At 38.6% G+C, this 16,302-nt stretch overlaps 1 pseudogene; it reads right to left on the bottom strand.

The window, feature by feature from the left end:
• Positions 1-259: 259 nt before the first annotated feature.
• Positions 260-15,980, bottom strand: LOC130406882 (polyamine-transporting ATPase 13A3-like; annotated as a pseudogene).
• Between the last annotated feature and the right edge of the window lie 322 nt (positions 15,981-16,302).

Raw genomic sequence — 16,302 nt, forward strand, 5'->3', positions numbered from 1 at the left:
AAGTTGTGCCAAACCCGTATACATTTCTTTGTTCTGTTGAACTCAGAGAAATATATTAGGAAGAATTTTAGTAATTTTCAGATCTGGGACATCATTCACTACCATAGTAAATCATTGCCTTTATATAGAGAAGGATATTTAGAAAATCTTACCCTTCTGGGGGACCATGTACTACCCTTTTAATTTTTCCTACTACGGTAGTCAATGATGTCCCAGAACTGAAACTTACTAACATTCTTCCAAATAGCTTTTTCTGTATTCAGCTAAGAAGTAGGTAATAGAAGTCAGAGCAATAAGGAGAGTGACAGCGTGCTGGAGAACCTGGAGAACACACAGAAGAAGGTGAGAACTGAAGACAACACAGGAATTCAGACCTTTTGAAAAGTTTTTTTCAAACACATTTATTATTTTATTTTTGTTCTGCAGTTCCTCCATCGGGTCCCAGTGGCTTTTGCAGACTTCGGTCTCAGACCTGATCTAAAGCTTTGAATGAACCAACAGACACACAGATAAAACAAGCAACTTCATACATTTGGACGGTCGGCTCCTTTGTATGATGATCTGTGCTCAGAGAAGGTTGCAAAATGGAGCAAAGTGGAGTTGTACTGGCTTATGCGTGTTTTATCAAGCTTGGAGAGACCGCCTGGCACATAATAGAGTGGCTATTGATATTGCAAGACCATCATTCTATTCATGAATTATTGAAAATAATCCTAGAAGGCAATTCCAAACAATAACAGTTTACTCAATTCAGATGCCTTCAGCTCCTTGACTGCATCTGATCAGTTGTGTAATGATTTTCTTCCGTTTTTCAGGAATAAAATTGTTAATGTACACAAACTCATATGCAGTTCTTCGGAGTCTGCTGTTTCAACAGTTAATTCATTAAACTTCTCCGGTATAATCCGGTATAATATTCTGGTATAATCAGTAATGGTCCAGGCCATCAAAGCTCCAGTGGATCAAATTTATCCCCTTCATCTGCAGAATCTCCCCTTCAACATCCCTTCCGATTGGAGTCTCTGGGAGTCCTGCCTGCAAATGGCAAGAAGAGCAAAATGTTTATCCCATCTGAAGGCAACTGATATCACACGGCTTCCAAATATAGTTAATAGCCCAGAGCTCTTTCTTTTTTAATAAGCTGCTTCTGTCAATGTTTTTTTATTTACTAGTGATGTCTGTATGGTACATTTATAACAGTGCTTGTGATTTTCAGTGGCACATAATGTGATTTGTAAACACTTAGGATATGACATAGATAAGAAATTAAAATAATACTACCTAATGCAGAACCAACTAATGCTACTTAATGTGCTGCACTGTTTGTGATGTTGTATTTTGCACAGAGAAGTTTCAGCACATAAAATCCACATTTCTTATTTTTTCCAATTCCGGATTTTCCGAAGGATTGCGGTCTGTACACAAGTAAAACGGTGACAATTTGGTACTTGTCCGTGGTTTTATGATGTATGATCAGGAGGAAGAACGTGTGGATGCTGTTAAGTCACATATGCGCAGGCTGCAATGATGGCTCTTTTCCTCCTTCTCTGCCTAAAAATCAATTTAATGTTTGGCGAACTTGTCATATCGCAGAGCTAACATCAAGCACATTCGCGTTCGTCCAGCGATGTTTCAAATGGTTTGGCAAATGTAAGCACATAAATCGGATGTGTCACAATTGAAAGTACGTGTGAACGGACGGTGGAAAAATCGGATATAGGCAACAATTCAGAATTGAGCATCAAAACCTGCAGTGTATACGGGTCTTAGACTACTTGTTTAAAGTCCCAGTGAAATTAGAAATGACAACTGTTATTTTTTTCATGAAATATTGCAGCGTTTAATAGTAAATACTAATAGCTGATCAATGTGGGTCATTTTCTTTTTAAAAATCATGTACCCTCATAATCTTAAATTAAATCTGAAAATGTACTTCCTCCCTGAAATGATTTAAAAGGCTTAGTCGGAGCATCCGATAATTCCTCCCCTTCCACTGTCAGTCTGATGCTAGTTTCATTTTAAAATACAATGGCTGTTTTTACACATCCAATCAATTCGCAATGATAAGCGCAAGCCACGGCCACACATTTTCTCCTTTGAAATTCCTTTTCACTAGGAAATGTGTCAGAATATGGAAGTAAAAACTATCTCAATTTCTGGTTCAGACTTCTGTTTTTTTTCTTGGCTTTTTTACAGTAAATTTCTTTAGGTCTCAACCTAAGAAACAGTATTGAAGTACTTTTCTGGGCTTTTATTGGTTGTTTTTTCTTCATTATTCACCAAGTCATGTATTTTAAAAGATTCAGTTTAGATAAAATAAAGTGACAAATGTCATAAATTTCAAGTTCTTTTAAAAGGATATAAAGCCCCCACACACAAAGACATGCATTGTCATTGACTCATATGTTACAATTGAATATTTTGTGTTTAGAGTTTTTGTCAAACACAAGGGTTGTTGTGACAGCTGCCCATGTGTTTGGAGTCTGTATGTGTGTGCCCCACCCCCTCGTACTCTCTCACTTTGGCCAATTCTTCCACACCTGCTTTCTATCTCGCTACCCTCAGTGCTCTATTTAAACCTCCGCTTGTTTCAATCCTGTGTCAGAACATTAGCATTCCTGGCTCATTGACCCTCAGTTATCTTGTCTTGCAACAGCCTAGTCACAGTTATCTTGTTTTGTTTAGGCTCCAGTGCTATTGGATGTCTGCACTGTTCTTCCTTAGATCGCTGCCACGGCTCTCGGTTGTTCTCGCCTACTCCAAGTGATCTTCCTTCTCATGGCGTAAGGGCTCTACTTGTCTCGAACGAACACAACTGCTGTTTTTCTTGAGGACTGCTCTCTCTAGTGGATTACCACTTTGCCTGTGGACCTCTTGATCTCGTGCCGACTCCCCAGAGTTGTGCACCCCCTCTCACAGCTGCCTCTGTTTTCCCGTGGCTGTGCTCCCAGTTCCTACATCTGCCCTTTGCCCACTCTTGCACCTCTCCCCGGCAGAGCGCTCGAGCCTATTGTTGAACTTTTAACTCTGTCTGATATATGATGGTCGGATTCTTGTTTACCTTGCTGTGAGCAGTAAATAAAGCTCTTGCATTTGATCTCTGCATCTGACTCCGGAGTTTCTACCCCATCCCTAACACACACACACACAGCGTTCAACACAAATGGAACATATGATTTAGACAAAAGTGATAATAATACAATTTCTTTATGCTGAAATGACTCCTGTGTTTCTGTTATGAAGCATCACAATAGTTCATCTATCTATTTCTGTTGTTAAAGTTAAAGTAACCTGTAAGTATCTCAATACGAACATTAAAACATTCTGTCATGAACTAGTCCTTTAATTACAGAGGCTGGGTAACATGAACACTGGTCTATTGCTCACAACCCAAGATAATAAACCAATCTACTATAGTTCTGTGGAAGATCTCACTAACCGCTCTTAAACGGAGGAGATTGAAAGATGATCTGAAGGAGAAGTTGCTTCAGCTTCTGTAGCACTCTCGGGTTTGGGCAGCCAGTTGAGATCCATGCTCAGCTCTTCGGCCAGACGCATGTACCGGGTCTTGCACACTTTTCTCCAATGGCATCAAAACCAGAAGAGGCATCTGTATGTATGTATGTGTATATATATATATATATATATATATATATATATACACACACATGTATATCCCTTCCTGTAGAGACACACACCGCCCATGTGTACAGTAATGAACGTCAAATACATAAACACACACACAGTTTAAATGTGGTTATACTTTTAAACAGTGGTAAATATGCACAAGACTTTAAGTGATGGTTCACCCCAAAACTAACCTTTTGTCAGCATTGATTCACCCTCTTGACATTTTAAACCTGTATTGCCTTTTGTCTGCAGAACACAGAAAATATTTTGAAGAAAGTTTGTACAGTTGGTCCCCATTGACTTACATTGGTTTTGTGTACATACAATAGATGTCAATGGGGACCAACAATTTTGGGTTTCCAACAGGCTTCGATATATATCTTTTTGTGTTTTTTAGGGGAACTATCCCTATAGAGATTATACTTAACATTAAACTGGCAAGACAAAATCTGCATTTACTGTACACCTGATTTTTCATCTTTTTGCAATCTGATGAAAGGAGTTATTGTCAACCATGGTCAACAGTTACACTGCAAAATATGAGTTTTGTAATTACAGTAGTATTGAATCGAACATTTTTGTCTTGTTTTCCAATATAAATACTGTATTTTTACTTTTACAGATACGTTTGCTTGAGAAGCAATATGACATAGGATATTAGGTCTTGTTTTCTAGATAAGAATAGCCCAAATTAACTCTTTCCCCACCAATGACGAGTTATACCTACACTTCCCTGACAAAGACGATATTTTACAGTAATCTGTGTATCCGTGGCGCTTTTACTAACCATTTAAAACAGTACCGCATATACAGATCTAAAAGCAGTAAATAATCTGTATGTTTCAGCGTTCTGGATCTGAAAAAACGCTTGTGGGGAACATGTTAAGAAAGTTTCTTAACCAAGTTTGCTCAAACCAAATTACAACTTTATTTATATTTTTCTAGAAAACAAGACTTAATTTCTTGAGTAATTATCCAATGTTACTTTGGATTTAAGATTTTTTTAATTCTATACTGACAAACAAGACGCAAAAACATACTACCTAAGAATTAAATTTATGCAGTGTGCTCTGGACCCAGAACCCCTTTTGAAGGAATACTCCAGGTTAATACCCATTTAATGACTAATTTGAGTCAATTACATAGTAAAGCTGAAATCCGTAACTTCAATCTAGTAATGGACATATTTTCAGTAACATGAATAACCTGAAATATTCCTCAAACAAAACCAGATGCCTTAACACATAAAACACGATGTTTAAGACACTTTAGCAAAGTTTTCTAAGTCACAGGGTTAGAAGTTTGTATTGCTCTGTTTGATACCATCATGCAAACACCAAGTGTGAACACAATGATAACTTAAAGACGTCTGCAGTAGAAGCCACTATAAAAGGAGCATTAGAGGCATTACATGAGAATGGGGGAAAGAATGCCGCAGGGGGCACTAGAGAGCATTCAGAATAATCATGTTAAAACAAGGTGTTGGGTAAGGGAGAAAGACAGGAGGAAGTGAGAGGGGGCATAGAGTGAGAGTGACATAGAGGCCGGAGTACTGGGAAGTGAAAAGGCAACGGTGATCAGAAGTGTCCATGTGATTTTACCAACCTGTGGTGTCGGGGCTGTGGAGACCCCAAAACTTCCCTGCTTGTCTCTGCTGAACACATGCTTCCATAAGATGACGTCAAGCACGACGGTGTAAAAAATACAGGAATATCAGAGAGATACAGATCACATGACTAGCAAAATAATTTCCTTCATCATTTGTTTCTTTATTCGTCATTTCATCAATGGCAAAAGTAAATACATAGAAACGGAGGGGACTTTTTTGGATTGTGTGCTAGTTAAAGATGGACAGAGGAGGCAAGAGAATGATATTATTCTGGACTAAAAAAACATTACTGGTTCCTTGATCACATGATTGAAAAAAATATCATGGTTCATATTTTTCCAAATATATGAACTAGAAAAGCACCAGTTTAACAATAAATGGTGAAAATCTTAACAAACAATATACTTGCTTATGCCAAAGTCTTAATTTTTGTGTAACTTCAGATATTTTTTGATAAAACCAAAGATATTAATATTAACAAGATGCACCAGTGCCATTCCAATACATGGGGAGGTATGCAACACTCAATATGTCCGCCCTAGTGAAGCTTTGTGGATGCGTAGTAAGTCAACATGAAAAGTAATGTTTTTAAGCGCAATTTGATCATAGGAAACAAATGTTATGTTACAGTTTATGTCATTTTTAAATGTTGATTTCTATCTATATACACCACGGGTATGGAATTCGGCATGTTGTTTCTACAGTAGACCTAAGCGGACAAAGTGCTCTACAGAGCACGTTTCATAAACCCCGTTTGGCAAAGAACGGAAATATGATTACATCTAAGTGCTGTTTTAGCCACCGGAGTGCTTCAAAAGGGAGGGGGGAGTGAGGCGTTTTTTTGCAATTTGACGAGAAGTACACACGAGAGGACAAACTGCCCTGGAAGAAAAAGATCATCAGATAATCAAACAAATAAACATTAGATATGTATTTAGGTATAAGGTTTAAAATAACAGTTGTATTTGAATAAGCAATAAGTCTGAAAGTGACGTGAAGTCCTTATTTTACCAGTCCTTATTTTGTAACCAGAGGAAGGCCAAAACCTGGAAATCCAGGCAGATTAGAATCTGGGTCAGAATTTAGAAGAGAAGAGGACTTGAGATGACACCAGAAGGCGGCTGGCGGAGGACCAGCTCCTTCCACGCGGAGTTCAGACTCACTGGAAACAAGAAAAGAGAAGTTAAAGCATATGTGGTGTGGTCTACACCGTCCACTTATGGGAACTAAACTGCAACATTTAATTATTCAGAATGTGTCAAAATGAAAACAACTTGGCCCACACAAGCGAACAGTTCAGACAACACCAGAGGATATTTACGCTGCCCAAAAATCTACTCGATTGTACAAACATGCATAGAAACAGACTAATACAATAGAAAAAACTGAAATCAATTTCAGCTGTTCAGGAGACAATTCAAAATACATGATACTTACTGGTGAAGACAATTAGAAGGTTGATGGCTATGTCAATAAATAAGAACTGGAAATCTCCAAAGGTACTGCGCATCTAAAACGCATTATAAACAAATCAGGGGCATATTAGGTCAGCAGCAGTCATGCTAACATGACCTTAAAGGTACGATGCACCCAAAAATGAAGTTCTGTCATCATTCTCATGTGCCAGAGTCATATGGTACCCATGAGTTTGGAAGCATATGAGGATAAATGAGTAAATGATGACCAAACTATGCAGTTAATATTTTGGTAACACTTCACAATAAGGCTCCATTTGTTTACATTAGCAAATACATTAGCTAATAAAATGTAGCTGTCCATTTACATTTTTTGTCCGTTAACTACTGTTAACAGATATAACTTATCCTTTATAAAATATATATTGTATGCAGTTTTACCAACTGTTAGTACAATGCATTAACTACTATTAAGTCTACATCACCTTATTGTAAGGTGTTATCAATATTTCAACCTATTAAGGGTAAGATGTAAAGTGTTGTAAACTGATGTGATGTTATCAAGGGGAACATAGGGAGTACAGCAGGGCGACACAGAGCCATTGAACAATACTGTAGAAAGCCTCAAATTTAAACGGACAGAATGAGGTGATGAGAGCCGCTCGGCCCTCCCTGTGGAGAAACAACATGTTTGTAAGAGAACAGAAATGGATATAAAAGGAACATTGCTGAAGGACCTCTAAATGAACTCACTTTCAAAATAAAGTTCACGTAAACATTCACTCCAAAAGATATTTATATTATATTTAAAGGATACTTATTCCAGAATAAAGACATATTGAGTTTTGATTTAAGGTTCAGTAATACATGGGACATTTTTATTTTGCATGAATTATCCCTTTACTATATTATATTACAGTAATTATTATATTACACTACATTTCGTTACACTGTACTTGTATATGTGTAATGACAATAAAGTTGAATCTAATCTAATCTAATATTTTTTGGACTATTTATATAATATTTTCAAACCTCCCCCGCCCACACCCAACAAAAAAAAATTCCCTTATAATTACAACTCGCTTTTTCTTAATATCATTTTATAATGTATCTTATTTTGGTGTTATAATCAAAAATTCTTTCACGAGATTCACCCATTCAGACGAACAGACCTGTCTGACCCTGGACACATCAACATGAAACAGGCAGCTATGGATGCAGATACCACACCTGATCAGATTGGGGATGCAGGTGATGCTGGTAGCTGTGGAGGTGATTGGAGAGGCCACTGACGCTTCCAATTCTGACAGGGAGATCCCGCCATGAGCCCTCTTCAGTGCCCTAAAAGAGACAGACTTCATGAGCTTCATACAATGACAACAAATCATCAGAACCACTGACTATTACATAGGGGGAAAAATAATTATATAAAAAAAAACTTTTGTGGATTTGGAGAAGGCATTCGACTGTGTCCCTCACAGCATCTTGTGGAGGGTGCTCTGGGAGTATGGGATTCGGGACCCTTTGCTAAGGGCTATCCGGTCCCTGTACGACCGGAGCAGGAGCTTGGTTCGCATTGACCGCAGTAAGTCAGACTTGTTCCCGGTGTATGTTGGACTCCGGCAGGGCTGCCTTTGTCGCCGGTTCTGTTCATAATTTTTATGGACAGAATTTCTAGGCGCATCCAGGGGCCGGAGGGCATCGGGCTTGGGAACCACACAATCTCATCTCTGCTCTTTGCGGACTATGTTGTCGTGTTGGCCCCATCAGACCAGGACCTTCAGCATGCACTGGGACGGTTTGCAGCTGAGTGTGAAGCGGCTGGGATGAGAATCAGCACCTTCAAATCCGAGGCCATCGTTCTCAGTCGGAAAAGGGTGGCTTGCCCATTTCAGGTTTCCTGCCTCAAGTGGAGGAGTTCAAGTATCTGGGGGTCTTGTTCACGAGTGAGGGAAGGATGGAACAGGAGATTGACAGACGGATCGGTGCAGCTTCTGCAGTAATGCGGTCACTATATCGGTTGATTTACAGGTCAATCTACATTGCTTCTCTCACCTAAGGTTTTGAGCTGTGGGTCATGACCGAAAGGACAAGATCCCAGATACAGGCGGCCGAAATGAGCTTTCTTCGCAGGGTGGCTGGGCGATCCCTTAGAGAGGTTGAGAAGCTTGGTCACTCGGGAGGAGCTCAGAGTAGAGCCGCTGCTCCTCCACATCGAGAGGGGCCAGCTGAGGTGGCTCGGGCATCTTTTCCGGATGCACCCTGGCTTCCTGGGAAGGTGTTCCGGGCATTTCCCACCGGGAGGAGACCCCGGGGAAGACCTAGGACATGCTGGAGGGACTATGTCTCCCAGCTGGCCTGGAAACGCCTCGGGTCCCCCCCTGGAACAGCTGGAGGAAGTGTCTAGGGAGAGGGAAGTCAGGGCATCCCTGCTTAGACTGCTGCCCCCGCGACCCGGCCCAGGATGAAGCGGAAGAAGATGATGGATAGATGGATGGATAAAAACAAACTCACCCCACAATCATTTGCTCCATCACCACACATTCCTGCAAAAAAGCTGAAGGAAAGAATATACAAAGGTGTTTTAATAGTTTTATGCTACTTCATCTATTTACATTCTGTTACAGATAATGTGCATCTAACCATGTAAGACTTCTGAGACGTTTGTTGCTAAGGTTTTCAAGTTGGTTGCTAGGTGGCCCTTAAGATGTTTCACAGTGGCCCAGGACAAAAATGCCTCAAATAGTTTTATATGACTCTGACAAGACAAAAGCTCTCATAAAGTGCATTTGTGTGTTTTTCATACTCACTCTAAACTTTGTAACGTCTCAACAAGCTGAGTCTTCTGATTGGGAGCCATCCATGCAAATACTGTTCCATGAAGTACCAGCTACACCCACAGATGGAAAAAAAAACAGTGTAACACCAGCATGTCTAAATCATATAATCAAAGGTGTGTTTTTTTTTCAGACCTTCTGCATCAGGTCTTGGAAATGCTCGGTAATGACAGCAAAAGATTTTCCACTGATGGCAAAGTGATGATGTTTTCGTGAGGTTTCTGCTCATCCACACTGTGCCCGTCTTCCATTATGATCTCCATCTCCTGTGACCACACAAACACCAAACCGCATTACAATGAACGCTCAGCCACTATTAAACTAGATGAGTCTAGTTATGCCCCTTTTAGATAGAGTTAATTATTCAATTTAACAGAGTCAATCGTGAATTGATTGTATTAGATGCTGGATAAGCAACAACAAGTATCGACATCCATAATAGACCTTATGTGCTGCAGTAACAGGGTTTGGCCACTAGAGGACACACTGAACTCTAGTTCTACAGTATAGGCTTATTAGGGTTTGCTGGGTTTGTTGACATATTGCTAGGTGATCTTGGCAGCCTGTCTGTCTTTAGGAGGCAGAGCGTCAGCATGACAAAAATGGCTGTCAGCATGTTGTCACCTGCCACAAAAAAGGGAGAGAATAAAATGCTTAATAATAATGGTAAAATGATGGTAATACCATTTACCCAGTGTCAATTATTGTAAGAGTGTACAAACTCAATCTCCTTACATTCACAATGCCGCATTCATCCTCGTCTAAACTTTGCAGCACTTGACAGGAATCTGAAGAGCTAATAACTTTTTTAGACCAGATTCCTGAAATACCTTATGAATTAAGCTTCAAAGCTCCCAGACTCCCATCTACCTGCGTCTATTAATGTCTCTGAACTCTCTTCTGTCTATGAACAACATGGGGAATATTCCCGTTCTAATGAAGACTAATGGGGAATATTCAAATGCGGATAAAGTCTTTTTAAACTACAGAAAAAAAATCAGCAAATTAAATATTCTTTTAGGAATGCCCCCAGAAGTTAGAAACACTACAAGCATTTTTTTATCATAATAAAGAGCAATATTATTATTAATGCATAATACATGCATATTTAGACAGATGCTAATTTCTGAGAATATTCAGAAAATTATCACAATTCATTTCATGAGTTTTTAAGAGTAACTATTACAATGTCCTTAAAATAACATTTCATGCAGTGTGTAATTTTGATGTGTGTTAATAGAAAGCAGTTTGCCAAATTGTTAAGAATAACAAAGTTATTGACTTGGGAAAAAAAGAGTCGACTCCAACGCCAACGAATCTTCTGACGTTCGAATTTCCACACGGCATCGGATTTATGCGTTTACTGCACGCGGTAGATCAATCACAGCAGACTAGACCCTCTAACCAATCAGATCACAGTAGGGTTACAGAAAGGAGAGGATTAGACAGATGAATCGCCAAACGAATCATTTGAGAGTCAGTCAAGAAGGAAGGTAATAATAAAATGAAAGTGTTTTTACACGGTGTATGTACATAAACTAGTTGCTGGACACTCCATAAACCAAAGTACGACCTTAAAAAATACAAATATTTACTCTTCCAATAATAGATAAGAATTTATTTATTTCTTTACCTGTGACCATAACGGTGCCTATGTTTGCACACCGCAGATCCTCCAGAACCCCAGGAGTATCCGTTTTCAGCTTGTTTTGCATGATAATCAAGCCCAGCCAGTTCCTCCAGAACTTCAGCAAAATCCTCAGGTACTGTGATGCATTGTGGGTTAAAAAAAGTGATGTATAATAACAATAATGCAACTCCCATCCAATATTGAATGTAAAATCAAAAAGAGAAAATATTAATAATCGTTGAATGACACACTGACCTGTCTCTTTTTTCGCACAAGCTTGCCACGACCTCCGGCGCTCCTTTCATGTGAGCATCCATCCGGCTTTTTCCAATTTGATGGACTACCACGCTCATCCTCTGCAGGGCGGAGGAGAAGGAGACCTGCCGCACAATAGCGGTTATGTATGACGCCTTCATGTAAAGATCTCGAACGTGTCCACAATAAAAACAAATTCATAAAAGCTTATATTAAAAGTTCATATAGTTCAGATAGTTCCTTGAAATAAAAAAAACATAAACACATTAGAACATTCACTCTAAAAAGTAATTCATGGCATCTGTTGGCACAACTTAATTTAATGCATTGGTGCAAGTCAAAAATTGAAATTTTTGGTTTAATTAAAACTTTTGAGTGTGAAACTCTATTTTGATTATTTGTGCTGACTTAATGATGTTGATAATTACTTTAGCTAAATATTGTGTGTAATTTTAACCTCAAGATCAGTGTTTATTTGTTTACGACAATATTTAAGTAATTGGCTAGATAATAAAAAATTTCAACACCAATTGAGTTCCGGATTTCAAGACTCCTCCCAAACCATGTAACATACGTAAACAAGTTAAAACTCTATGTGTCAGGTGTTTGAAAAGCATAAAATAAATTTGTTTGTGTTCAATAATTTAACTTTTACATGACTGATGCTTGTTGTATCAAAGTATAGCATTGCTGTGGATCTCCATTTCCTGTCATCCTTTGCATGATGCTGGATAATGAGAGGTAATGTAGATATACAGTGTTTTTTATGGATTTTTATCAAGAAGAGAACCGCATGAGACTTAATAATGTTTAATATTCTGTTCTCTTTGAATTTAAAAGGGTTTTGGTTATGTAAGTGGTTTTAAGGGGTAACTTTGTTCCGAAGAATAGAGCATCTGCTTAGGCTGTGGTTAGGTTCAAACAAAATAAGCATGAATTCTGTTTTACTCAAAAGGCGTCTCATTGGAAATGCTTTAGACAAAATCAGCTCTTGCTTTTGATTGTTAATGAGAATTTTATTAATTGGGATTTAAAATAAAAAAGTATTTTTGCAACCAGTGTCTCTGATTAAATCATTTACATTTATGCATTTGGCAGACTTACATTGCAGTAACCTATACATTTATACTTATGTGTAATCCCATTGGATCGAACCTACAACCATATATTGTTAACGCAAGCTCTTACCACTGAGCTACAGGAAATCAGTATTAAAAAGTGTTACTTAAAAATACATTTCATCTAAGAGAAAAAAGTAGTCTGTCTGACCCCATGTAGTTTGTTGGATGAACTTCATTTTGTTAGAAGTTGTCATAACTCAAAAATATGAATGCAAACTGTTGCATACATTTTTTGTTGTTGTCTACACAATATTTTTTAGAGTGATTCAAAATAAAAGCACTTTAGATTACAACTATAAATGTAAAGAAAGGATTTCATTGGACAGGATGGAGGTTGTCACTCACCATATCCTGCTCAGGTGATATGACCGGTGGAGGAAGATGCTGATTGGGCGGTTTGACGCAGGTGAGTTTAATGAAATTGTGTTGAGCCGTCTCTTCTTCTGTGGCTTCAACGAGGATCTAAATTACACAGGGACACACAATCCCACAAACAGGCAGTCTCGTAGAAGCATTAAACTCTCACACTTTTTTAATTAACACCCCACATTATTTGTTGTGAAAATGGAATGAGAACATAAAAACACTGACCCAGCCTGAGGCCTCGCACATCTTGAGGTCGAGTGGATCACCAGAGAGCTGACCCTCCATCCCCGTAAGGGAGTGACAGGTGGCCATGCAGGATACCATCTTTGTCTTCACCAAGCTTTTTACATCAGGAAGGTGGAATCTAAGGCAGAGAGATTTTGGTCACCAAGAGAGCGTCCACTTTGCTCGAGTCACATAAAATCTTTTATTTTTAAAAGATTGTACGAGTCTTCAACTCGTTGAATTCCCCACATGTCCAGACTGTCTTCTGTAAGAGTTCCTGTCTGAAATGATGATGAATAATACAATTTAAAGTCAAATTCAGTCAGATTTTCACATGGTGTTCCAAACTCATTTTTTTCTTTTCATTGTATAGAACCTTAAAGGAACATTCCACTTTTTTCGAAATATGCAAATTGTCACCCGATTTTTATCCCATTCAGGCTTAATAATCAAGAAATTTTGCTGCCATAACATGGCCGCAGCAGGTGCAATGTGTAAATAGGCTAACTTCAGTCAACATATACAAGTTACCTAGCTAGGGACTAATTTCAGGCGATACTTGATGACACTTGATAATAGGCTATGCTGAAAGTGCTATTGCCAGACCCAGAGATCGACAGAATACATTCCAAAATGGTAAAACTTCTTTTAGACAATAGAGCGTAGACAATAACAGCTGTCATGGCTGCCGGGAGGGAAGGAGGCAGAGTGATGGAAATGATGGTCAGGAACATCAAGATGATTTCCTTCACTGGTTCCTGTCAGGGAATATCTTTATTCAAATGTTGCTCAAACAAAGTGCTACAGTTTCTTTAATGGGTAGATAATAACCTGGTTGAGGATTTTCATGACCATTGAATAGAGGAAGACAATGCAAGCCACACCCACCAGGCACAGTAAGAACATGTATGCGTCCCTGTTCAGCTTAAAGTCAGTAGGTTTGGGGTACATGATCGAACGAGCTCCCCTTTAGCAGTGCTGAAACCTTAAAATAGAGCATGAATGAGCTGAAAAGTGCACACACAGGCTCCATTCCAAAACCAAGTGAGCTGCCTATATGACGCTAACATAGTACAATGACTGATACCATATCGCTCTTTACACACCTACACAAAATTTTATTATACTGTGTCATAAACTGTCTCATTGAGTTAACTGCAACATAATTAACAATAAATAAGAAATAACATTTTGGCTCATACCGGTTCTGATAACCACAGCTTTGAACATTTCTCCTGTGTAGTAGCGGGTCTGAATGACATTTGTGCCGCAGAAGAGCGTGTGCCCCTTGTGACACTCTGTGCTGTAGAAAAAAAAGAACAAGAAAAAAAGAACAAGAAAAGTGGAAAGAAAAGAACAGTAAACTAACAGAATAACTTTTCTGACTCAGCATATCACTTCTTATTACCCACGCTCCCTTGTACAGGACGCTGACTTATCATGACCACTGCGCCAGGCACCCTGAAGGAGACACAGATTCTTAAGCACTCATTTTTTTTCAAGGAATAGAATTTTAAAGAAAAAACTTTCGAAAGAAGAATCCCCTACAACAAGAGAGAAACAAATGAGCCATGAGGTTTATGCAGTTAACTAGCCAAAAGCTGTGTCGCACAGGCACTGTGCCCATTTCTAGTGTTTAGCCCAGTTAATACAATTTATTTTCCATTAAAAATCCAAAAGTATCAGCTAAAATGAAAGCAGATTGAAGGTTTCACCTGTACTCCTGCTGGTCTTAGCTCAGCCCACCGCTGTGCTGCACGTGAATGCCCAGAATCACACAAGTCAAGTCAAACTGACACCAATATTTAGTGTCAGGTACCACTTATGCCACTCATTTGTTTTCATACTTTAATGCTTTAAAGTTCTGGATGTTATCATTCCAAAAGTATTTTGTGCTGTGGTGGGTAAAGTAACGTATCTGTGGAGGAAAAAGAGAAGAATAAATTATCCGAACCTTTGCTCGGAACCAGAGTTTAAACTTGTCCTGAGAACAGAAACACACAACAGATTACATCCAGACACAAACACTACAGGCAGAAATACAGAAATATTGAAATACAAGAGCATTGAAATTTAACTAATTGAGATTTTTCAGTATGTATATGACAACAAACACAGTCAAGAAGTTTCGAAGCAACACCTAAAAATGAAAATTCTGTCATCATGTACTCACCCCGAGATTGTTTCAAACATGTTGAAATTTCTTTAGTTCTGCTAAACACACGAGATCAGTATGGTTATTGACATTCTTCCAAATATATTCCTTTGTATTTAGCACAACAAAGACATTTATACAGGTTTGGAACAATCTGAGGGTGTGTAAATGATGACTTTGACTTCCCTTTTACTGATACTGTCATGATTAAATGAAGATGCTCAGTTCTTATAGGAACAGCTCACCCTAATATAGTTATTAGTAATAATACATACAGTGCTTTGTGAGAGGGCGACTTCTGCCTCTCTGAAAGTGGTCCGTGAGCTGGTGGCCTTCACACACCATTCGGGCATCCAATATAGCAGCAGAAAAAGAAAACCTCCTGTGCAGAGACCACCGAAATCCACCAGAGCCAACTTCCATCGGTACGGCCGATATCCAAGCAGCTCCTGGAAAAAAGAGAGAGAAATAAAATGAAAATGAGATAAGTGAAAAAACAATAAGTGAACAAACCATTGAAATAAGAAGACATAGAAGTTGCAAAACACAAAGGACCAAACTAAACCGCAATAAGTATCACAACACACTGCAAGAAATAAAGAGAGACCAATTAAGCAAAAACTTTAATAAGAATGTATACCATCTCATCCTCCAAGCCCTTGTTGATAATCTTCAGGTCTTCCATCTCCATCCTTAATTTCAGCCCGTGTGTGTTTGTTGCACGGTAAAAGTTGTTCAAGAGGCTCAACAACAGCTGTTATATCATTGAGCTGAGATGACACAGACTCATAAACATAAACTCGTTCTGAGGAACTGTCTGTCACGATAGGTCTTAATGTTACCTATGTCAAGGTCTATCTGATGCAATTCTTTTATTTATTAAAGGGATTTTAGGTCATTTGATTATAACTCATACCTCTAAGCAAAAGTTATGATTATAGGATAAAGGAAAGAGGATGATTATGTCACGCTTCAAAGTCATTATTTGTCACGGTAAATACCGCAATAAATATCATACAGAGATATTATCATGCAGTGAGACAGCTGTCAAACCAC

Source organism: Triplophysa dalaica, chromosome 18 (assembly GCF_015846415.1).
Source record: "Triplophysa dalaica isolate WHDGS20190420 chromosome 18, ASM1584641v1, whole genome shotgun sequence".
NCBI classification, from domain to species: domain Eukaryota; kingdom Metazoa; phylum Chordata; class Actinopteri; order Cypriniformes; family Nemacheilidae; genus Triplophysa; species Triplophysa dalaica.